At 39.1% G+C, this 26,824-nt stretch overlaps 1 protein-coding gene across 3 annotated transcripts in view; it reads right to left on the reverse strand.

Annotated features, from left to right (window-relative positions):
- The window catches only part of TMEM150C (transmembrane protein 150C), a 101,787-nt gene extending 77,972 nt beyond the window's left edge, over positions 1 to 23,815 (reverse strand). For all 3 annotated transcript variants that reach the window (XM_037830106.1, XM_037830104.1, XM_037830102.1), the window contains exon 1: positions 23,766 to 23,815. The gene's annotated coding sequence lies outside the window, so the exon portion shown is untranslated. The remainder of the gene's footprint in view (positions 1 to 23,765) is intronic.
- Positions 23,816 to 26,824: the final 3,009 nt, after the last annotated feature.

Genomic DNA, 26,824 nt, shown 5'->3' on the forward strand with positions numbered 1-26,824 from the left:
AATTCAGAATATGGAAGTGTATGTACACTGTGATCCCAAATGCAACTATATTTAATATGCATACTAATTATCCTGATAAATAACATGGATTAAGAAAAACCTCAAACAGAAAATAACATCTAATATTCAATAGAATACTAAAAGAAAAATAAACCATGACCAAGGAGCATTTACCCCAGGAAACATATAATAATTATTATGCATAATATTAAGCAATACAAAAACAAGTCAAATGAGAGAAAGCTTAAAGATCATCTCAGTGGATGCTGAAAAGACATTTGATAAGATTCAGTGCTCATCCCTTATAAAATATCTAGGAAAACTACAAATAAAAAATTCTATAATGAATCTCTCAAACCATCAGCCACTATCATTCTTTGGTGTGAAAAGAGAGTTTTCCTATTAAACAAAATTAGGATTAAGGAATATTATTACCATGATTATTAACATTGTATGGCAGTTTTTACCAATTCAACAAGATAAACAGAAATAAGTGGTATAGTTATAAGAAGTACAGAAATAGAATCATCATTATCTGTAACAAGATCAGAGAATTGAATAAAATATTAGAATTAATGAGTGTGCAGATAAAGAGATGGATAAAAGATGAAAACTCAGTTTTTAATTATATGGAAAAAAATGGAAACATAACAGCTTTACAATAACATCAGTAACCATAAAATATTTAGGATTGTCTGTAGTAAGAAATGTACCTGAAAAAACCACAAAACTCTACGGAGAAACACAAAAACTTTAATAAATATTCTTGGAGGTAAAGTAGAATATGGTGAAGTAAACCACTCTTGCCAAATTAATTTAGAGATAACAGAGAATTCAATAAAGAACTCAAGGGGATTTATTTGGAATCTGACAATGTTTCTAAAGTTCATCTGGAATAATTGTTGAAACACACACCTATAAACCTATGTATCACAATGTGTGTCTAAGTCCCTTTTTAAACTCTACCTAGTAGTCTTGCAGGAAGTTAATTTTATTTGCAGATTCACAAAATAAGTTATTCAATAGTCTCCACCTGGTCTTTTATCTACAAAATTAATAAAGAAGATGGACATTGTATTACTTGGAAAACTTCAAAACTAAAGGTTGTTTTCTCAAAAAAGTACTTTTTCCCCTGAGCCTTATTTATTTTTCACTCTATTCCTTTTTACCCCAGCTAATTTTCTCTAGGGGCATGTGAACCCCTGCAAAGCTTTGTAGTTATTTAAATGAAGTACCACTGAAAACTTTTTATTTACATATTGAGCTATATTTTTATACTGGCAAAAAAATACAGGTTAGTGTAATAAAAGAGTTTGGGTTTGAATCCAAGCTCTGTCACTATACTAGTTATGTGGCCTTAGGCAGTGCATTCCAATGTATTTGTTTCTGAGAAAAAGATTAATATACTCACCTCAAATATTTGTTGTAAGGATAGTCACATCACTATTATCTAGCACAGAGCTTGGCACATACTAGAAACTTAGTAAGTATGATTTATTAGAAATTATATACTTTCCAAGCTTCTATTTTTTCTTTCTTTCCCCAAACATTTGCTTTTGTAACTATTTAACCCTCATTTAATTCAATTTTGCTTTATGGTTAGATCATAGTTGTTTACATGTGTCTCTCCTATGCTAGGCTATGATTTCCTATGCTAGGCTGTTAGATCATAGTTGGTTAGATCATAGTTGTTTCCATGTGTAAAATGTTTACATGTGTAAAATAGCTGGTTAGATCATAGTTGTTTACATGTGTGTCTCCTTTGCTAGGCTGTGATTTCCTATGCTAGGCTGTGAGAGAAGAGGCAATGTTTTTTTCATCTACACATCCACTCAGCTTCTAGTCCAAAGCTTTCCTCATTTTAGATGCCCATCATCGTGAAAGAAAAGAAAAAGAAAAGTGGGAAGGAGAAAGGAAAGGAAGAAAGATGATGTTGATTATAAAAACACATTTAATATGTCTGTACTCTAGCACTAAAATTTTATTACCTTATATCTAAGTTTAATAAAATTTTAGTTATTTTAAAAGATATACTAAATTAGTACAGGGTAAACTGACATGGACAAACAAGACTAAATCAGTGAGGAGCCAAAAACAAACCACAAATCAATGTATCCACATTTATTGAATTCCCACGATGTACTAAATGATATCAGGGTTCTGGCTCTTAACTCTATAGTCTATCAATGGTTTAATATTGAAGAAATGTTGGTAAACTGAAATAGCCAAAGTTCATGTATTCTAAAAATCAAGAAATACAGATTTATGGTCCCTTTAATAGCAATAGTGGCCCAGCCTTGCTCTACAGTATTATTTTATTTTACCACCTATGGCCTGGAATCCAGGGCTTTATATTACGTGCAGTGGGGTAGAATTACAGTTGCCAACAGAAAACTTCAAATATTTTTTTACTCCTACCTATAAAACAAGTACAATTTTCCTCAACGCCTAAGTGGGAAGCTTACAATAATTTTAATCTTATCAAATTAACTGTCTGAGTCTTTAATGAAAAGATACTAATTTTAAAATGGCATCTAACAAAGCTCCAAATTATATAGAATCAAATGCAAAACTAGAGGAAGAAGTCAATCAATGTTCCAGAAGTGGTAGGGTTTAAGAAAAACATAGGCATTAAAAGTGTGGGCAAATGAAAATAAAAAGAATGAGCCAGTGAGGGCATTCCAGTGTGGGAACCACAAAAAGGAAAGTAGGAAGCCAAGACTGGGTCCAGGTGAGTGGGCAATAAAAGGTTAGAAAGGAATGAGAAGAAAAACACGGATAGATAAAATGGGATCATATTATGCATCGCCTTGAACGTGGTCCTATAAATAAGGTGCTCTGGAGAGTTCCGGGGAAGGGGAGAGAGCTGATGAAAGTGAGATGCTGGGAAGATAAGGGGGGTGACACTACCCATGACAGACTAAAGTGGCCAAGAGGAAACCAGTATGGAAACTACTGCAGTGATTCCAGATGTTAAATCATTATTTAACATGATCTTAAAAATCTGTAATGTGTTGGAATTGGCCAGTCATTTCTGAATAGCAAATGGTGCAGGGTATGGAAAGGAAGAGCAGACAGCAGTTCCAGGCCAGGTCAGCCCAAGGTCCGGCCTTCTTTGAACCTTTATACTTTTGCATCAAGGTGATATGGGTATCAGTAAGAGTATCCAGGTGAAAGACACCCTAGGTGAGTATAGAAAATATGAAAGAAAGAAATTACCACTAGTTAAGATGGGAAAGACGCAGTAATGAAAGTACTGCACAGTGTGTCCAATATACAACAAGACCTCATCGGATAAACATTACCTCTCTGTGAGCAGACCTTTGGAAAGCCTTTTCACATGTTGTCTTAATGACTGGTGTTTATGTACCACTTGCTATGTGCCAGGGCTGCTGCAAGAGCTTTATGCATATTGGTACATTTAATGCTCACAAGCCTAGGAAGTAGGGACTATTATTCACTTTTACAGATGCAGAGTAACCTGCCCAATGCCATGCTGCTGGGAAGGTTGGAGCTGGGATTGGGATCCAGAGGTTAACTCCAGCATCTGTGCTCTTAATACTACACTCCACTGCTGCTCATCTTACTCACCCTTTGTTTGGGTTTGCTGATGCTGCCATTATGCAAAATACCAGAAACAGATTGGCTTTTATAAAGGGGGTTTATTTGGCTACGAAGTTACAATCTTATGGCCATACAAAAGTCCAAACAAAGGCATCAGCAGTAGGGTGCCTTCATTGAAGAACACCGATGGCATCTGGAAAACCTCTGTTAGTTGGGAAGGTAAGTGGTTGGTATCTGCTTGCTCCTGGTTGCATTTCAAAATGGCATTCTAAAATGTCAGCATCAGCTTCCAATGGCTGTCTTCAAAATGTCTCTTTAAGCTGCAGCACTCAGCTTCTTCTGTCTGAGTTCTTATATAGGACTCCAGTGATTAAATCGAATACCCATGATGAATGGACGGGGCCCGCATCTCCCTGGAAATAATCCAATCAAATGTTTCACTCACAGTTGATTGAGTCACATCTCCATGGAAACACTCAATCAAAGGATTCCAACCTAATCAACCCTAATACATCTGCCCCCACAAGACTGCATCAAAGAACATGGCATTTCGAGGGTCATAATACATCCAAACTGGCAGACCCTTCAAAACAACCCATGAAGTAGGAGAGAGGAACATTATTGGTTAAACAAATATTCAGGGTTCTTATCTGCCACATCCCATACTACGGATTGAGTTTCTCATGGTGGGTGAACTACATTCCCTTCTCTCAAGAAGCTTATAGTATAGTAAACAAGACAGACAAGTAGATCCACATTTTACTGCTGGAAAAAACCCAGTAACTCAGCTTACATAAATTATTCAAGCACACAGCCAGTATGTAGGGTGGTTAAGTTAAGATTTAAATGCCAGTATTACATCTCCGAGCCAAATGTTTATTTCATGTCATGCTTTTACTTCCTTTTCTGGACTACTGGACAAAAGGAAGACATGCAACAATAACAAAAACAGGACTATCTAGTCCGGCCAAATGTCTACAAAAAGAGCCTGATCTTGGTAAGAAGATAAAATTAAGAGGTTGTGGCTTTCATGCAAACAGTGCAAGCTACCTATGCCAATCAACCACATATTGGTTCAACAGCTGAAAAGGGCAGTATTTCAAACATTAAATGTCCTGTCATCAACAAATATTTCTACTAAAGTTATTTCAGGTGAATAACTGGGTGAATCACTCACACTGGGCCACTTGTCTCAAGGAAAACCAAGAGAAACCCTTGAGGGCTGAAAAGCTGATGACGGCTCTAAACAATTCTTCCCTACAGTAATTAGCACTACTTTCTCATTTTTCCTTCTTCCCTTTTAGTGCCCCCCAAAGGAGGCCTGCAGATCCTCCTGTAATATGTTAGAGAACTGTCCCCTACTACCATCTATACCAGTCTGAGAGACTGTCTTGCCAAATTTGAACTGCCCATTACAGCTTTTCAGCACGAACCTCTATTAATCACATTAAGATGTTACCTGCATGTCAGACTCCAGGTATAGCTGGAACATCAAGTACAGCAAGATTCATTAGTTAAGCTTTCACCCATGAAGTGACCTGTACCTAGGTCAGTAGCAGCTGTTTTTGCTTCTTTTTTATTTCCTCAAAAAGGTCCTGATTGGGATCAATCATTCATTTAGTGTGAGTAGCTAGTCACCACCATGTGACTTGGAGGGCGGTAATTAAGGTCTCCCTTAACCTCATGTAATTCCTGTCTCAGCTTGTCAACATGGCTGAATATAAGGAAGTGATGGTCGATCGCAGGGCACTATGACGGTTTTTAAGGAGGTTAACAGGTGTTTATTGAACGTGCATGTGGTGGTTTGAAGCTGTGTGTACCCCAGAAAAACATGTTCTTAAATCTCACCCATTCCTGTGGGCAAGGGGGCAGCAAGGTTTAGTGGAATGAAGAGCCTCAGGGCATCCTCTGTAAGTAGGATCTTTTGATGAGGCTACTTCAGTTAAGGTATGTGAGGCCTGGCCCAATCAGTATAGGTCTTAATTCTATTATTGGAGTCCTTTATGAGCAGAATGATTTCAGAAGTGAGAGATGGAAAGCCACCGGAGCAAGAAGCTGAAATGAAATTCCAGAAGGGAGAGAGACCAGCAGCTGCCACCATGTGCCTTGCCATGTGACAGAGGAGCCAAGGATCACTGGCAGCCAGTCTTCAGGAACAAAGCATCGCCTTGATGATGCCTTGATTTGGACAATTTTCTGGCCTCAAAACTGTGAGCAAATAAATTTCCATTGCTTAAGCCAAACCATTTCATGGTACTTGCTTGAGCAGCCCTGGAAACTAAAACAATGCTTTACGAGCCCAACATACCGGGAGATCAGGTATGACCCACCTGACCAAGAACAGGGGCCAGAGTCACTAGTATCACTAAGATTGAAATGTAGTGTTTTCTCGATAATTTTAACATCTTATTTATTTTCAATAACATCTAATTTATTTTTAATAAAATGTAAAATATTTTAAAATCATTATATTGTTCTTGCAAGGGGGCAGCAAGGTACAGTGGAAAGAAGAGCCTCAGGGCATACTTCCACCTACTTTTCCAGCCTCATTTCTGAACATCCTGTGCTTCAGCCCCTCTGAAGGACATGTGGTTCCCCAAAGGGCCAACTGTTGTTAGCCAGGCTCAGCCTCTAATACTAAAGATAAGCTGGAGTCTTGCTGCGTAAGATGCTATAGGAGTCCACTGATCTTCAAGGGCCCATTCCCCCACCGCAGGTATGCTTGTGATGCCATGACCAGCATCAAAATAGATGGGCTGCCTTCCCCTCCTGTGATGTTGCTCAGCCAATAGAGTACAATGGAATCACCTGCAGCACTTTTAAAGTATGCCTGGGCTCTGCCCCCAGAGAGACTGATCTAATTGGTTGTACAGCCTGGAATTTTGCAGTTCTTCAGATGATTCCAATGTGCAGCTAGGGCTAAGGACCTCTGCCTCCTGGCTCTCTTGCCATCCTCTCCTGCTTGTGTTACCATCCAAGGTTGCAACTTGTCAAGAACGTCTTTACCCCAGGGTCTGCACAAGCCTGCCGTGAGCAAGGGTCAGTGGTCTGTTTGAACAATGCAGTGGAAGAGTGTTGCACCTTAAGGACACCAGAAGCCAAACCACAAAAGTTAACTGGACTGGAAGAAACCACATCTTGTGTTCAATCTAAAAACCTCACTGTCCGATAGCCACACCTGTCTATTTAAATTTAAATTAATCAAAAATTTAAATTTTTAATTAAAAATTCAGTTCCTCGGTTGCATATTCAAGTGCTCAATAGCTAGTGGCTATTGTATGGGGCAGCACAGAAATAGATTATTTTCATCATCACAAAAAGTTTTATTGGACAGTGCTAATATAAAAAAGAATCTCTTCAGAAAATAACCTGGGGTGGTTATTTTCATTTTCTGCAAATAATGGGTAAATGAGCCACATGGTATGCCAAGGGTGAACAAACAATCTCAGGGCCAAATCATTTTTTTCTCAGCAGTCATATGCAGGTGGGGGAGGGAGGCCCTTTATATCCTCTTTTAGGGAATGAGAACTGAGAAAGGAGTGCTGTACTTTTATGAACAAAAGTTTTTCTGAACAGCTCCATAGATATTTCAGGGCAGCAATGACTGCCTTTTTGGAATATGTCCAGTAGTAAAAACTACACTTTATATGCAACCAGTACACACACACACACACACACACACACACACACACACACACACACGTATATAATAGAAACTAAAAATTTTACAAATCAATACTTAAGCTGATAACATGTTTTGCATGTATTTTCTATACTATATTATATATTTTTTTACTTCATTAATAACATTAAGCCTACTTAACTGGTTTTACAGCCCGTGTAAACTACAATTTTTTTAAAAAAAACCATTGCCTTAAGATATAAGTTGTCTACAACAAAGCTGGTATCAAACTTTCCACTGCAGGGAATTACACTCTTTAGGTTAACAGTCAACTAGATAATAATTAATAGCTAACTTTTATTGGGCACTTCCTGTATGCCAAGTACTGTGTTTTATATTCATTTTTTCATTGAATCTTTACACAACCTCATAGAGGAGATGTCAAGAACTGCAAAAGGTCTGAGATTTTACCATATTTGCAAGCTAATTTCTTGGATGCTGGAAGAAGGCACAAGACTCCAGGACAGAGACAAAGGATTTTATTACTCACGGAAACAGCAGTAGTCAGAATATCAGCATTTTCTTGTGCTGATTCCCCAAGCTCCAATCCCCATAAAGTATCACGAAGAGGGCCATGTGGCACCTGCACACGTAACAGTGGAGAGGAACCCTGGGGGAGGGGAAGGATACTCAAATCTATTATACTGGATAGTAAGCATGCCTGCCTGCGCTTTACTTTTGAGGGAGACACACTATCTCTATCTTCCAGAGCTGTAAGCAAACTTGGCCTCTGCTCTAGAAGGAGACATTATCTCTATTTTCCAAGACTATATAAGCATATTTGAAAAGACAGTTCAGAACAAAAGGGCAATCAGTGCCTCTCTTTTTAACATGTGCTGAAATGCAAGGGACCCACGGACAACTGTCTACCAAGAGCAGGCACTACACTTACCCTCATGTTGTACATAAGGAAGCAGTGGTTTAAAAGGGGTTAACTTATTCAGAGTTACACAGCTAGTGACCCAGGTCTACCTGACACCTAAGCCTACACTGGTGCACCTTCTTTCATGGCCAATGGACAACGCAACAGGAAGAGAGAAGATACTGGTCAATCATTTAGTCATTCAGATGTGAATTCTGTTCCTACAGAAAGCAATTAGCTGTATATAATTTGTAATAGGACATCTTTTTCAAAGACCCCAAGAGAATCATATGAACAGGAGTTGACAAACCTTTTCTATAAAGGGCCAGATGGTAGATATTTTTGGAGTCATGAGCCAGGCAGTTTCTGTTCGGACCACTCAACTCTGCAGAGGTAGTGTGGAGGCAGTCACAGGTGATACACAATGGGCATGGCTGTGTTTAAATAAAGCTTTATTTACAAAAACAGGGCCAAATCTGGCTACAGACCATAGTTTGTCTACTCCTGCCTTAAGACAACCAAGTGGAGCACTAAAAAAATATTACCCAATATAATTTCTATACAAAGAGGTAATGATTTAATTGGAAAGACAAGGGAAATATGCAACCAAGCAAGTAAACCAAGACATATGTGAAACTAAAGTGAACCTGAAGGTACAACATCAGAGTCATGTTAAGTCTGCCTGAGCAAATAGTATGTTGAGAATTAATACAAAATAATCAGAGCCTAAAAGTAGAATGGTGTCTCTTCTTTCTGTGATGGCTGTGGTCATGCCAAGACAGAAATAAATAAGAAGGAAGTAACCGCCAAAAAAGAAATGTTACTCTGAGCCAAGGACCATGCTACAGACTTCAAATATATTTGTCCCATAACTAATAAAGAACAGTGTCTCTGACTATCTGTGTTTATGTCTCTGTAAACGGACATTCACTTGGTTAAGTGGTCTGATCTTAAAAGATCACTATGTGCCATTATCTGATCATAACCGTATCCCTTCCCCAAATCAGTTAATGGAAAATTTTTGTCTTTATTTTTACAAGAATACACATCCAGCCAAAATTTTGGTATTACAAATAACAACCCACTCCTTTTCATAAAAATCAATCTTATGCCACCCAGAAGCTGAAATTAAAGTGGGAAAATACCAATGAAAATGTCATAGAAAAGAAAATCAGCTTTCCCAAGAACAATTCTAAAAGCTGCTAAAATTACAGGGAGATAAATATGGTTCTTGTGAACACTGTGCCGTCACTAATGAGATTGGCAAATTTTTCAAAATGCCATAATTTTGAATCTTAGGGTATGTGGGAACATGATACCACAAAGGACGAAACCCTGTTACCCAAAAGTCAATATTCCTGGCCCTGCATGTAGGTATATTTTAGTTATCAGTGTTTTGATATAATACACTTCATGTCTTAGTGAAAAGTAGGATTTAGAAACTCCGGGACATATATTTCCATTAGAAACTCCAGGATAATTACATTACAGAATTCTTCTAATTATAATTTACAAACTCTCCAACTTCAGTATAAAATAAATAGTTCGATTTGAATTGTTTTACAGTGGCATCAAAATTTCTTAATAAACGCCCTTTCATTCATGAAACAATAGAATGAAAAATAATTTGAAAACTATTTTATTAACTAACCCAGTTAAAAATTTACAACATCCATTTTAGCTATGTATAGTCAGTAGTAATTTCTGCTTTAAAACTTATTAGCATTTAAAATATTTCTTTGGTGGCTAAGTCATCATAAGTGTAATTTATTTCACAAATAAATGAAATCTTTGATGAATAGTAAGGCTGTGCTATTTTGGGGGACATTTATGTTTACATTCAGTTAAAAACATTTTAATTCATTATAATTGCCTCAGAGTTAAATAACGCCATTTAAGCTATAGGCTAATTTCCTCTACTGCTATATTTAAGCATAATTACTTCTTCTTAAGCTTTGTCTACACTTGCCAAAAAGTATTACATGACTTTCAGTGCTTTTTCAAAGACAATTCGTCTCTCCCCTTTGTATTCCAAAGATAGTCTGCCTCACTGTCCTTGGAGATGGACAATTCTGCAGCCTTCAACGAATTTGAATGTCTTAATTTTTAGTATGTTAGACACAACTTCTGTACTTTTTAAAGAAGAAAAGTAACCATGATGGCAAGCTGTTACCTCCACCTTACGAAGTCTAAACTTACTTTTCTCAAAATCCTGGTGTCATGGCATTGACTTCAGTGTGCATCATTATATTTATTTACTTCCTTTAAGGAAAGCTGAAATTTACTTCTATAATGAAATTTGTTTTACTTTCTAGATTGCATGGGGATGGGGTTGGGGGTGGGGATGAGCAATTTTCAGCCTCAATTTTGAGACATTTCTTTTTAAATGAAAGTCTTAAAATACGTCATGAGGCAGTCTTAGACGGGACATGATTTTTGAAAACACAAATACATTAGGATATAGTAAAAAGCAAGGAATTTATGGGATAGACATTTCTATTTAGACCATTTTTCACTATTTGCTACAAACCAGTATGCAGAAGTTAGAAAGTGCTTAGGAGGGAAGGAAGACTGAGCTCCACAGATGCAATTTGGGTTAATTTCTAGGACATTCCCGCTTCTTCGGGCACCAGGCTGCCTTTCTGAGAGCATTATCACCAAGAAACCACAGGCTGGCAGCAGTGAGATCTCTTCAAGCCTAAATGTGCAATGACTCCCCTCTAGCCCTGCCAGACCTTGTCTTACAAACAAAAATAACTGTTGCCAGCTTGTTTCTGCACTTGTGCAGTGCTGCACGGTGTCTGGGTCTCACAGGTGTGCAATGTCTATGTACTGCTATCAGCATTGCACTAGGGGAAGGCAGTGAGGTGGCTGAACATTTGCACACGGGGGCTCTGCCACCAGGCTGCCCTGGTTCAGATCCTGGCTCCACTACCTACTGCAATGTAGGCACTTTGGGAAAATGATTGTACCCACACATCAAAGGACTGCTGTGAAAAACAAAACACAATAATGTATGTAAAGCATTCAACATGGAGCCCAGCTCTTGGTAGGCACTCAATAAATTATTCATTATTATTTGCTATTATGTAAATGTCCTTGACTGTGGCTCCCAAGCCTACTTTCACAGGAAGCATTGCATGTCATGGTCCAGTATATACACACACTCTTATATAGTAAAAATACAAGTAACAGCCATACTTACAATTACCAGGGACTGGGCAGTGTAGAGGCCGTGTATGAGCAGAGGGGTCCTACTTCTGTACTGCTCGGAACCACCCCTCGACCCTGCCTCATTGCCTTCTGCTTGTTGCACATGGAGGAACCAAAAGTTTCATCAAACACTACTAACCCTCACTAAGAGGGAGGCACAGTGATAATTTTTATTCTATTCTATATTCTATTTCATGAAAATAAAACACTGATCCCAACCTGTTCAATTGATTTCATGGCCCAGGACTCAGTGAAACCCCCACCTACTCACACACTTTTCCACTGAAATAGTTCCTCCCTTACTGGTTTGCAGAAGTTTCCATCTCCTTTAAGCTCCCACCTCCTCATGTTTATTCAGAAGACCCTCATTTCACCAAAAAAAGTTACTGTTATTCTCTCTTTGTAGCATCTGCCAATGCTGGTTCTAGCCGGTTCTAGCCTGTTCTAGCCACTGGAGCAAGTGCAGCTGGGAAAAGCCCTGACCTAAAGTCACTTGTGCCTAATTATATTAGTAAAAATCACACCCATTGATGATGCCAAGCCACCATTTTTGAGCATGTGACGCATGAAGTAGCGTGACTTGGAAATGCGCATGCTCCACTTTAGCCCACCCCTAATCTATGTCATCTCATCCTCTCCTTAGCCAGTCCCTCAAGTCCACCTTCCCCACAAGCAAAACCCCTAGACCCCTTCTGCTCAGGGAGAAAGATCTGACTGTCTCCTTGCTGAGCTGCTCGCAATAAACTTACTTTTCTCAAAATCCTGGTGTCATGGCATTGACTTCAGTGTGCATCAGGCAATGCGCCCACTTTGGGTGGTTAACAACAGTTTGAAAAATATTAAGGTAAGTCTGTGAAAAATTTTTGAGAGACCACTAATAACAGAAAAGTCAAATAAGTATATTTATCTCAACTATATTGTGCATTGTAAATCTCAAAAAAAAAAAAAAAAAAGGAATCATATGAAGCATTTCCAAAATTTATTTGAGCATCCCTACCACATTGTGGGATGGACCCTAATTTTGGAAATGTCACCCGAGGGTGTTAACACCTTAAGGGCAGAGACAATTTTGGGGGTTATTTAATCTATACTTTAGTTATTATGCATAAATCTATACTTTAGTTATTATGCATAAACACACATTTACTGAATTTCTAAGCAACTAATTGAGGGAGAATCCCTCCCAGAAGAGGGGAATTCCCAGGATGGGGGTGATATCCTAGGCTAGAGTGGGATCATGTGGGGGTTGGGAGGGTCATTCACCCAAGAAAGATAAGAGAGAACAGATGAAACAGAACAGATGTGGCCCTCTCAATGCTTGAAATAATGGCTTTAATCAATGCAAATTTGTTTAAAAATAGAAATAAAATGGCAGATGCCACTTTAATGGTCTCACTAAATATAACAATGGGTTATTTTTTTAAGTGCATTTGTTAATCCATAGGGTTAGGGTGAGAGGGAGGATCTGGGTTTGAGGCGCAGGTGAAAGAAACCAAACAATAAGAGCACAGTAGAGGCAAAGGCCTCAGCCACTCCTTGATGCAGGGGGTACCCATTTGTCAGACCTTTTAGAGAGTCTCTGTGATTGGAGGAAAGAGAGAAGGGAACAGTTGTGCATCAGCACCTCCTTCATACCTTGATCCCTCTTCCCTTCCCCTTGAAAAATGCACAAACTGACTCTTAAGAATAATTATACTATTACTCTTAAGAATAAATTATACTATAACGTGCAAAAGAACAAAAAAATGCTCAAATTCAAGAACGCAAACACACAGGGCCAAGCATCTAAACAACGCTGGGTGATGCTTATTTTTGTATCTAGCAGACATATGGAAATCAGAAAGGGTGGCTTTTATTTTTAGGGTAGAGCTGAACTTTGGCACAAACCACTTTCTTCAGAGAAAATGCACATACTTTTTCATAGCAAGAGGTTTATGGACTCAAATCTTAATTCCCAGTTCTATCAACACCAATTTCTACTTTCTTCTAATTATCAGGTGTTATCTCAGTAGGAAGTGGATGAAGAGAATTTAGAGCTGCACTATCTAATATGGTAGCAACTACCCAAATTTGACTATTTAAATTGAAATTAACTAAAATTAAATAAAATTTAAAATTCAGTTCCTCTGTTGCACTAGCCATATTTCAGATGCCCAATACCCACATGAGGCTAGTGGCCACTGTATTGGACAGCACAGATTATAGAATACTTCCATCTCTGCAGGAAGCTGTATTGGACAGCACTGATATAAAGAAAGGCCATTAACAGATGCTAAGAAGAAAGTTGTTAAGGAGAGTGACATCATCAGTATTGCAGTGTAAGACAATCCCCTGAAAATGCCTCTCCAGAGATTTAGTGAAAATATGCATAAAGAGCTAAAGGATATTAAGAAGACAGTGTGTGAGCATAAATAAGAATTTGAAAGTATAAAAAGAAACATAGAAATTATGGGGATGAAAGGCACAATAGTAGAGATTAAAAATACACTAGAGTCATACAACAGCAGATTTGAACAGGTAGAAGGAAGAATTAGTGAACTAGAAGACAGGACAAATTAAAATTTTACAGTCAAAAGAACAGCCAGTGAAAAGAATAGAAAAATTGAGCAGTGACTCAGGGATTCGAGTGACAACACAAAGCACACAAACATATGCATCATGGGTGTCCCAGAAGGAGAAGAGAAGGGAAAAGAGGCAGAAAGAATATTTGAGGAAATAATGGCTTAAAATTTCCCAACTCTTAAGAAAGACCTAAATAAACATGCCCAAGAAGCGCAATGTACTCCAAACAAAATAAATCTGAATAGGCCTACTCTGAGACACATACTAATCAGCATGTCAAATGCCAAGATAAAGAGAGAATTCTGAAGGCAGCAAGAGAAGCGTGATTCATTACATACAAGGGATCCTTAATGAGAATAATTTCCAATTTCCTTCAGAAACCATGGAGGGGTTTTCTCTTCAGAAACCATGGGGGCAGCAGTACGATATATTTAAGGTACTAAAAGAGAAAAACTGCTGGTCAAAAATTCTTTATCTGGAAAGCTGGCCTTCAAAAATGAGGGAGAGGATGATTGTATGGTATGTGAGTATATCATCTCAATAAAAGTGAATTAAAACTTTTTAAAAAATGAGGGAGAGTTTAAAATATTCACAAATAAACAGAAACTAAGAGTTAGTGAATAAAGTCCTACCTTACAAGAATTACTAAAGAGAGTTCTGCAGGTTGAACAGAAAAGACAGGAGAGAGTGGCTTGGAGTAGTGTGAAGAAATGAAGAATGTCAGTAAGGGTAACTAAAAGGGTAAATGCAAAACCCAATAGTACTGTATCCTTAATATACAACTCTACTCTTTAATTCCTATAAGAGTCAGGATACAATTGAACAAGAGAAAGGCATATTTCCAGATAATGGACATGCAAATTATAAAGAGGTAATGTGGGACAAAAACCAACATAAAGAGAAGAAACAGAGGGATATGGAAGCAGAAGATGTATATGCTATTGAAGCTAAGTTGGTATCTTCTCAGATTAGTAGGTATTCCAGTTTGAATCTATTATGTACCCAAGAAAAGACTGTTTTTTTTAACCCAATCTTGTGGGTATAGATTTATTGTGGGTGGGACCTTTTGACTGGGCTGTTTCCATGTAGATGTGACCCACCCAATTGAGGGTAGGACCTTTGATTAGATTATTTCCATGGAGGTGTGACCCACCTGTTTGAGGCAGGTCTTAATTAGTTTAGGGGCTGACATAGACCCAGATGCTTGGAGATGCAGAAAGATGTTTGGAGATGCTAAGCTAAGAAATCCAGAGTTTGCCCCAGAGTAGGTAAGAGAGGACCCCCAAATGCTTAGAGAGAAACACCCTGAGAGAACAAGCAAGGATGCACAGGAGCTGAGAGAGAGACACTAAGAGAGACAGAAACCCAGAGAAGTTTTGGAGAAAGCGATTTTGAAACCAGAGCCCGAGAGATGCCAGCCAAGTGCCTTCCCAGCTGACAGAGGTGTTCCAATGCCATCAGCCATTCTTCAGTGAAAGTACCCTATTATTAATGCTTTAGTTTGGACACTTTTATGGCCTTTGAACCACAAAGTTGTAACCTAATAAGTCCCCTTTATAAAAGCCAATCCATTTCTGGTATTTTGCATAACAGAAGCTTTAGCAAACTGGAACAGTAGGTTACAGATGTAGGTTATGTACTACAAACCCCAGATAATCATAAAGAAAGTATTTTAAAAATATACAGAAATGAGAAAGGGATCAGTCAGATACATCACAAAAGATCAACTATACAGAAAAGGAGGTTGCAATAAAGGAACAGAGAGACAAAAAAGACATGCAATATAAAAACCAAAGGCAAAATGACTGAAGTAAGTACTGCCTTTACAGCAATAACAATGAATGCTAATAGATTAAACTCCCCAACCAAAAGACACAGATTGGAGGATGGATGAAAAAACATGATCCAATCATTTGCTGTTTATAGAAGACTCACCTTAGACTCAAAAAGACACAATAGGTTGGAAGTGAAAGGATGGAAAAACATATTCCATGCAAATAGTAACCAAAAAAGAGTGGGGTAGCCATACTAATGTCAGACAAAATAGACTTTAAGCCAAATGCTGTTAAAAGAGACAAAAAGGACACTATTTATTAATAAAAGGGGTAATCCATCAAGAAGAAATGACAAGCATAAATATTTATGCACCTAAGCATGGTGTGCCAAAATACATTAGGCAACCACTGGCAAAACTGAAGGGAGAAACAGACACCTCTACAATAACAGTTGGAGACTTCAATATACCATTCTCATCAACAGAAAGAACATCTAGACAGAACATCAATAGGAAAACAGAGAACTTGAATAATATGATAAATGAATAGACCTAACAAACATAACAGAACATTTTGCCCCCAAATAACAGGATATACATTCTTCTCAAGTGCACGTGAATCATTCTGCAGGATAGACCACATGTTGGGTCACAAAACAAGTCTCAATAAATTCAGAAAGATTGAAATTATACACAGCACCTTCTCTGACCATAATGGAATGAAGCTGGAAATAAATAACAGGCAAAGAACTGGAAAATCCACAAATATATGGAAGTTAAATAACACTCACGTAAACAATCAGCGGGTCAAAGAAGAAACTGAAAGACAAATCAGTAATTATCTCGAGATGAATGAAAACAAGAACACATCAATACTTATGGGATGCAGTGAATGCAGAGCAGAGAGGGAAATGTATAGCCCTAAATGTTTACATTAAAAAAGAAGAAAGAGAAAAAATAAAAGACCTAACTGCATACCTAGAGAAACTAGCAAATTAACCCCAAGGCAAACAGAAGGAAAGAAACAACAAAGATCAGAGCAGAAATAAATGAAATTGAGAATAAAAAAACAATAGAGATCATTAATAAAACCAAAAGTTGGTTCTTTGAAAAGACCAATAAAATTGACAAACCCTTAGCTATACTGACAAATTAAAACAGAGAGAAGATGCAAATAAATAAAATCAGAAATAAGAGGGGGGACATTGCTACTAGAAATAAAAACGACCATTGGAGGTGCTATGAACATTTGTATGCCAAGAAATTAGACAATCAAGATGAAATGGACAAATCCTTAAAAACACAAAAACAACCTACACTGATTAGAAGAAATAGAAAACCTCAACAAACCAATTATCAGTAAACAGAAATCACAAACTTCTCAACCAAGGAAAACCCAGGACCAGATGGCTTCACAAGGCAATTCTACCAAGGATTCCAACAAGAATTAATACAAACCTGCTCAAACTCTTCCAAAAAATTGAAGAGGAGAAAACACTACCTACCTCATTCTATGAGGCCAACATCATTCTAATATCAAAGCCAGATAAAGATACTACAAGAAAAAAAAATTACAGACCAACTTCTCTTATGAACATAGATGCAAAAATCTTCAACGAAATACTTGCAAATCAAATCCAACAGTACATCAAAAAAATTATACACCATAATCAAGTGGGTTTTATCCCAGGTATGCAAGGTGGTTCAACGTAAGAAAATCAATTAACGTACTATACCATGTTAACAAAACCTATGGAAAAAAACACATGATTATCTGAATTGATGCAGAAAAGGCATTTGACATAATTAAGCATCCTTTCTCAATAAAAACACTTAGAATAATAGGAAAAGAGGAAATCTTCCTCAACGTGATACAGAGCATGTATGAAAAATCTACAGCTAATATCATACTCAAGAGTAAAAGACTGAAAGCTTTCCCTCTAAGATCTGAAACAAGGCAAGGATGCCCACTGTCACCAGTTATTCAACACTGTACTGGAAGTTCTAGCTAGAGTAGTTAGACAAATAAAAGAAATAAGAGGCATCCAAATTGGAAAAGAAGTAAAACTTTGACTATTTTCAGATGACACGACCCTATATACAGAAAGTACCAAAAGATAAACAACAAAGCTACTAGAGGTAACAAATAAATTCAGCAAAGTGGTGGGGTACAAGATCAACACACAAAAATCAGTAGTTTTTATATATGCCAGTAATGAGCAACCTGAGGTGAAAACCAAGAAAAAAAAACCCTATTTACAATAGCAACTAAAAGAATCAAATATCTAAGAATAAATTTAACCAAGGACTTGTACACAGAAAACTACAAAACATTGCTAAATCAAAGAAGACCTAAAAATGGAAAGACAGTCTGTGTCCATGGATTAGAAGACAAAATATTGTTAAGATGTCAACTCTACCCAAAATGATTTACAGATTCAATGCAATCCCAATCAAAATTCCAACAGCCTACTTTGCAGAAATGGAAAAACCAATTGGCAAATTTTTTTGGAAGGGTAAGGGGCCCCAAATAGCCAAAAACAGCTTGAAAAAGAAGAATGAAGTTGGAGAACTCACACTTTAAAGCATATTACAAAGCTGCAGTGTCAAAACAGCATGATACTGGCACAAGGACAGATGTATCAACCAATGGAATTGAATTGAAAGCACAGAATTAGACCTTCACATTTATGGCCAACTGATTTGGTACAAGGCTGCCAAGTCCACTCAATTGGAAAAGAATAGTCTCTTCAACAGATGATGCTAGGAGAATTGGATACACATATGCAAAAGAATGAAAGAGGACTGTTTCATAATGCTTCCATTATGCAAATACCAGAAATAGATTGGCTTTTATAAAGGGGGTTTATTTGGTTACAAATTTATAGTTCTAAGGCCATAAAAGTGTCCAGACTAAGGCAGCAACAAGAGGATACCTTCACCAAAGTAAGGCCAATGGCACCCAGAACACCTCTGTCAGCTGGGAAGGCATGTGGCTGGCACTTGCTCGTCCTTTGCTCCTGGCTTGTTTCAAAATGACTTTCTCCAAAATGTCTCTGGGCTTCTGTCTTCACTCCTCTGTCTCAGCTCCTGTGGGTCCTTGCTTCTTTCTCCCAGGACTTTTCTCTCTAAGCATCTGGTGGTCCTCTCTTAGCTTCTCTGGGGCAAAATCTGGGTTCCATCTCTTAGCTTAGCATCTCCAAACATCCTTCTGTCCACATCTCCAACCATCTCTAAGCATCAGTGTCTCTGTCAACTCTTAGCTCTCTTAAATATTCCAGTGAACTAATCAAGACCCACCCAGAATGGGCAGGGTCCACACCTCCACGAAAATGACTGAACCAAAGGTTTCATTCACAGTTGGATGAGTCACATTTCCATGGAAACACTCAATCAAAAGGGCCACCCAACGGGATTGGGTTAAAAGATCATGGCTCTTCTGGGGTCCATAACAGTTTCAAATGGCACAAGGAACCTTACCTCATACTATATGCAAAAACTAACTCTAATTATTATCAAATACTAATGTATCAAAGACCTAAACATAAGAGCCAGGACCATAAAACTCCTAGAAGAACATGTGGGAAAGCATCTTCAGGATGTTGTGTTAGGCAATGGTTTCTTAGACTTTACACCCAAAGTACGAGTGACAAAAGAAAAAATAGATAAATGGGACCTCATCAAAATTAAACTTTTTTGCATCAAAGGAATTTGCCATGAAAGTGAAAAGATAACCTCCTTAATGGGGGAATATATTTGGAAACCACAGATCCCATAAGGGATTAATATCTAGAATATATAAAGAAATCCTACAACTGAACAACAAAAAGACAACCCAATTACAAATGAGTAAAAGACTTGAAAAGACATTTCTCCAAAGAGGATATACAAATGTCTAAAAAGCACATGAAAAGATGTTCAACATCACTAGCTATTAGGGAAATGAAAATCAAAACCCAATGAGATATCATTTCACACCCACTAGAATAGCTACTATTAAAATACCAGAAAATTACAAGTGTTGGAGAGACATGGAGAAATAGAAACACTCATTCATTGCTGGTGGCAATGTAAATTGGTACAGCCACTGTGAAAGTCAGTTTGGCAGTTAAGAATAGAATTACCTTTTCACCCTGCAATTCCACTTCTAGGTATATACCACAAAGAGTTAAAAGCAGGTGTTCAAACAGGTATTTGCACACCAATGTTCATAGTGGCATTATTGACAATTGCCAAAAGATGTAAGCAACCCAAGTGTCCATCAACTGAAGAATGGATAACCAAAATGTGGTATACACATACAATGGTGCACTATTCAGATGTAAAAAGGAATGAGGTCCTGATGCATTTGACAACAAGGATGAACCTAGAGGACGTTATGCTGAAGTGAAATAAGCCATTGACAAAAGAACAAATATTGTATGATCTCACTAATATGAATTGTAATAAGCAAACTCAGAGAGTTTGAATCTAGAATATAGGCTACCAGGGGACAGACTGGGGTACTGAATGGGGAATTGATATTTAATTTGTACAGAATTTCTATTTAGGTTGATTATAAGGTTTCAAAATGAATGGTGGTGACAGTAGCACATCATTGTGAGTATAATTAACAGCGCTGAATTATGTATGTGAATGTGATATAGTTGAATGTGGTTGAAGGGGGAAGTTTTGGGTCATATACGTTACCAGAATGAAAGTTGGAAGATAAAACATGGGACTGTATAACACAGTGAAACTTTTGTGGACGATGGACTGGGGTTAATAATTTAAGAATTTTTTTTCATGAATTATAACAAACATGGCACTAATACAAGGTGTTAATAATAGGGTGGTATATGGGGGAAATACACTGAATGTAAACTATGGACTATAGTTAACAGTGCTATTTTAATACTCTTTTGTCAGTTGTAACTAAGGTGCCATACTAATATAAAGTGTCAATAATATTGGGGGTATATGGGAATGCTGTATTTTTTTACATGATTTTTCTGTAAACCTACAATTTCTCTAATTAATAATAATAATGATAAGAATAATAGGAAATATTTTACAGGTCTGGGTATTGTGTGTTTTAACTGAGGTAATCCATGTAAATTGCTTCACACAATGCCTAGAACATAGAATCTCTCAAACAATGCTGGGTACCACTGTTTAAAAAATAGTACAATTATAAAAATGTGCTATCATCAATTGTAACAAATGTCCCAGACAAATGCAACATGTTAGTGGTGGGGTGGTATATGAGTATCTTGTACATTATGCATGTAAACCCACAACTTCTCTAATACAAACTTTTTTTTAAAAAAAAGGAAGAAAGCTGTAAGAGTTCCAAGCTCTCCCTAGCAGAGTTGGCTTGACTCAGATTTCTGTGGGGTTTAATTTGAAAGCCACCAGCAATGATCCCATTATTATCTTGAAATATCATCCAAACTGGCCTGTCTACAATCTCTTCGCATTAAGACTTTCCATTGCCACAAATTATCTTTCAAAATCCAAACATGCCAGGAAATGATATTTGGCAGCAACAATAAATTATGAAAATTACAATAACTTATGAGCTAGTTTGAAAGTGCTTATGGTAACTTATGAAAAACATAAAGATACATATCCTCATCAGCTCCAGGAATAAAAGTTTATACTTAAAATAAATAGGAATACATTTCACATTCCTGTTAGGTAAAGAAAATAATTTATTACACTCCTGGGACTGGTCCTAGCCTTTCCATCAACTTCGACCCTGATTCACGAACAGTTTGTGTCACGTATTGGGAACTTTAACACGTATCTCATTTTAGCCTTACACTAATCACCACTGTTGCACTGATTCTGAATGCTACAGATTCTTCTCAGGAAAGGGCAGACTGAGAAGTAATGCATTATCTTGTCAGTGTCTGTCTTTCTTAATAGGTTATTAATCTTTTCCCAAGTGGCCAGACTATAGTGAAACCAAACAGCTAAGTCTGCATGGGCCAGCTAGTTTTTTCTCTTTCATGACTCCAGGCTGCACCACTAATCTGGCCACTGTACTTACTGTAGAGGTGTGCCTGGGTCACAGGGAAAAGAAAGCATAAGCACAGACAAGAATGTAAATCCATCTTTGTGGTTTGAAAAACAACATAAAGTGCCTCCCCTCTTGACAACCACAAAGCAGGTGAAGTGAGTCCTTTTTTTTTTTTTTTAAGGCAAGGTTGTTGTGAATATAATTGTGGTAGTTCTATAACAAAGCCTAAATATAAGGCACTATTATGTACATGCAAAAATTTTTAATTATTCTATAGAGTGAACCATCTCCCCCCAGAGCTATAAAGACTTTTTAATGTTGATTTTAAAAATCCAGACTGCCTTCAGCTAATGGCAGGATTATTATAATAACATGTAGTCTCCAAACACTTTAATATGTTTGTTTAATGTCATAACATCTATCACCTAGTCATTATTGGTGGTAAAAGTTCTTTGTCCTTTTATTTATCATGCCCAGTTTTTGAGATTCCAACTTAGGGAGCTTGCAAAACGTTTACTAAATAATTTATAAATAAAGAACATGCCATTAAAATTCCTATGCTATGCCTTGTTGATTAAACTCAAATTTCTATTTCATTAACAAGTGACAGCCCTAGTTAATTCTGGAATCACTGTGTCTCTAACATACACACAAGAAAAAGTTTGGAATTTAATGAATGAAAGATAAGACTAAAATTCTTTGATCTGCAAATAACACATACATGAGTCTAACAATTTTTCCTTGAAGTAGAAAACTTCAAGTAGGTCAACTTATTAACTGCTACCATGGAGTGTATACATCCACATTCGCCTTTCCTTTTGATGAACTTCAGCCCATAATGGAGTTAGAGCCCTGCATTATTAAAATCTGCCTTTGATTCAAGCGGAGAAATGAAGTAAAAACTGTATTACCCTTTGGGCTTTGTTATTATAATAGATCCAAAAACTGTTTTTTTTTCTTTAAAACAAAAATAAACATATCATTAATATATTTGGTTCCCTAAGAGGACCACGCAAGTAGGACATCAGAACGGGCTCCCTCAAGGAGATGTGTTTCCATTTCAACCGGTCCATGTTCCGTCACATTCGCAGTCCCAATCCTGGCTCACCCCTGAAAAGCGGTCTGGCCAGAATAAACCTGGCCAAAAAATGAGTGGAGTGTTTGGGATATGATAAAACGCAATGGGGGGAGGGGTGGAAAGAGGAGAGGGATGAGTAGAAGGAAAAGAAATATGAATTTAAAAATAGGAAAACTCTCATTCTCTATTTGATTCATTTAAGAATGCAAAACACTAAACAAGGAATCTCTCATAACCCAAGGCTAATTTTTTTTTTTTTTTTTATTGCAACGAATGACCAAACGGGTTCGGTAACCCACCACTGCCGTCTCGCCCGAGAAATCGAAAATCACATTTCTTCCCAAGTGTGCACACCAGGAAAGGAAAGCGAGACTGTGTGCATTTAGAGCGGAGGGCGGTGCACAGGGCAAGGCAAGTTAGCGTCTCGTTCCGGGATCCCCTGCTTGCCGAGCCAGCCTGTCTTGGCTAACGGTAAAGTGAACGGCGAATGGCAGAGGGACTGGGAGGCCAAACTTAGAGGTCGCTTCCGACCGGAGTCCACCCGATAACAAAAGGACCAGGTATCCAGATGGGGCGAAGATGCGGACACCTGTCAAAGGACCCGGGCTGGGACCGCAGCTGGCGGGCGGCGCAGGGGATCGATCCGTGCACAGCACTGCGGCGGCGGCGGGGACCGAGGCGCGCGGGCTGGGGGCACTCCGGACCCGCAGGGGAACAGCAGACACCGACTCCAGGACGCCGCCGGGCACCCGCGCCTCACTCCAGCTGTGCGCCCGAGGGGAACTCGCGCGGGCAGCCCTGCACTCGGGGCGCCCTGGGGAGGATCCCGGAGCCAAGCAGGGCCCCGAGGCCGGGCGGACCCCGCCGCCGGAGCCCCGCTGCAGCGCCCGCCACCCGGGTCTCCGCCTTCGGACTGGGCACAGAGCCGGGGCCGGACGCCCCCTGGCTGCCCGGCGGTCTCGCGGGCCGGGCCGGGGCCGGGGCCGGGGCCAGGCGGGGGAGGGGCGCCGGGAGTGCCGCGCCTACCTGCTCGGGTGCGGCGGGGCCGCGGTCGCCTCGCGGGGCCCGGACCTGCGGCGGCGGCGGCGGCGGCGGCAGCAGTCGTCGTGGCGGGGAGGGCGCTTCCTTCAGAAAGGGGTGGGATCTGCTCGCCCGCCCGCTCGGCCCCATCACGCCTCGCCGCGGCCCGCCCCCGACTTATTCTGGGGTCCCGACTGCGAGGCCTCGCAGGTAGAGCGCAGGCTCTGGGTCTCGGGCTTATAGCACCCCCCGGGACTCCTGATAGTTACCTGGGGTGGAGCCGGGTGTGGACGTTCGAACCGCTTCCTTCCAGAGCCTCTGTGGACGCGTTAGCCTGGCGTTCCTCGCCCAACAAAAGGAAGGACAGAATCTAGGATCCTCCTCCTGGTGGTTATTTATTCCTGACCTGTTGTAACCTTCTGGCTGGCTCCCTTCTGTCCACACACCTAGCTTTTTGCACATAGCAGCTAAAATTCATTTTCATGCCTACTGGCTGAATGTAGTTCTCCGCCACTCAGCGCTCTCCCGCTGTTTTCTTTCATGGTATTGAACAAACACAGGGCCAACTTCTGACCCTGGCAATGAAGAGCGAACCTTTTGCCTCCCAGCGCCAGCTTGCTCCCTCCCTTTCAGTGTCTTTTATGAGTCCGTTTGTAAAACTGTATTCATAAGCGTTTTAATAGCTTCCCCCACTCGAGACTCCAACCTACCAGTGGCACCATATCAATGACCTCTGGCAGCAGCTGTGCATAAATGCCATTTTTATCACACGCTCCTCATTGATTTTTTCCAAACATAACCTTACTGGACTCACAAAGTAGGTCTTTCTTGACTCCACCTGTTTGTGTCAGTCTGACTTCCATCCATCTATCCTCCTTCTCCTTCTCCTTTTTCTCCTCCTCCTCCTCCCCCTTCTTTTTAAGCTTCCATGCAACACCTGTCTCCTCCTTTAAACCGTTGCAATTAAGCCTATTCAACTTCTCCAATTCAACATAAGCTTCCAGAACTCTCCCTTTCCCAACAACTCATGATTATTACTTTCATCTATATACGTGTGTATTGATTTCTTCTTACTATTTTCTCTTGGAAGCTTCTTGAGGCCAGGAACGTGGCCTTCTCCTGTTTTCCCTACCTTAATGAATGAGACTGTTATCCATCCAGTTAAAAGAGCAAAAACAAAAATTTAATTCTAGTCTAAAATCCCCAGAAATTATATGCCAGATTTTGTGGGGGTTAGCCTATGTGCATGTTTCTTATATAATCAGATCTCAAAATGGTCTTTGGCACCCTCAAAGTCAAGAATTGCTTGAGGCCCATCTGTGGACCCCAGACCTGATGTAACCCCCAACTCCCTCTCCCTTTTGCCATTCATTTCTCTCTGCTATGACTGACGGAGCCCTTTAGCTAGACCTCCTTCCAATCCATTCATATAAAAATTCTAGATCCATTCCAAGAATTAATGGTCCCTCTCAACTCTTTTCGTGCATCAGAATCACAGTGATGGCTTTAAAAAACACAAATACCTAGGTCCACCACAGATCCACTAAGTCAGAGGGCAGGGGTGAGAGTGGAGGGGTGGAGCCAGGAAATGGGTAATAATACAAAAGCCACAGGTGATTTTGACATGCCTATGACTGAGGCACTGCCTTTCTTGGGAATGGGGTCTCCAGATTGTTCTAAAGCACCCTTTTCTTTTTCTCTAATGGAAAGGTTGAGAACCCTTGCATCATGTTTAAGTTATTTGAAGATTTTCATTTTCACTTAGAGCCAGACCCACTTTTGCTTTAGAAACCAACTTGAGTTCTGTGAGGATAGCAGGCTCAGTGCCATTTGTCAGTGGCACTACATCACTGCCACCTTCATCTCCAAAATGTCCATCCAAATAAATGCAAAGAGTGAAATATATTACATTCCTGACAGTGATATTGACAAATGAAATATTATGTTAAAATGCTGGCCATGAAGGAGAGTTGGTGGCTATAAGCATATTCCATTAGTGTCAGGAGAGTTCTATGAAACTTCAAGAGAACTGAACACAAATAAACTTATCTATGCTTTTGTCTTTGTTTTATTTGTCTTGGTATCCTACACATTTAAATTTGTTCACCATGTACTCAATATGACTTTAGATATTTTAAATCATACGTAGGTGTAAGATCAAAACATTCTCCCGTAACTGCTTGTTTTAAAAAAAAATGTGTATGAAGATCCATCCTGTATCCATAAATGATCTGTTGACAGGGTTCCAAAATGCTTCAGGTTTTGAGGAAGAGGTCCAGCACAGAGTCAGAGACTGAGTGCAGGACAAACGGGGATTAAGGCCTGGAGATGGATGCCAGTCACCAACTTTGTGATATGATGGAGATCAATACTCAGAGCCATTGTCACCCTTCAGGACCATGGTGAACCATCCTGATTTTGACCCATGTTGCTATACCCAGTCTGCTGACCTACTTGGTGAATGGCCGGGGAGTCCACCCATCTGAGTAGGTGTGAAGGTCATTTCTGATATAAGTGAATTTGTTGTTTAATGGAAACCACTACAGAACATTCAGAATTACAAAGAAACTCTTTATTCCTGCTCATTTCCGTTCTCTTGGGAGGCCAATTTGTTGTTGTGGCTGTTAATGATTCAAATCACTTCCCTTATTCAGTTGCAAGAGCAGATTTGAGAAGCCCAGCTCATAAATAACATTCCCAGGGATTCTAAAACTGCTGCTGGTCAAATTGCAATAAATACCATTATAATAAAAATCTCTATATAGCAAAATTATTGCCAATGCTTATCCAACAACCAGTAATTCAAGCACTCTTTGATAAACAAAAAAATTATACAAAGTCTGTTGAAATTGCAGTTGATCTTTGCCAACATCTACCTATTAGAGAAAACTTTGTAGGGGCAACTGGAAGGAGAATGATAATATATTTGATAGCAAGATTTTAAATGGGAGCCACTATTTTATTTCCATGTAGAACTTGCACAGGAGGTAGTGAAAGAATACTTTGTGACCCTTAGCCTTTTCACTTAACTCAAATGCATATTAAGGGTTGAAGTTGAGATGGAC

Source organism: Choloepus didactylus, chromosome 3, assembly GCF_015220235.1.
Source record: "Choloepus didactylus isolate mChoDid1 chromosome 3, mChoDid1.pri, whole genome shotgun sequence".
Taxonomy (NCBI): domain Eukaryota; kingdom Metazoa; phylum Chordata; class Mammalia; order Pilosa; family Megalonychidae; genus Choloepus; species Choloepus didactylus.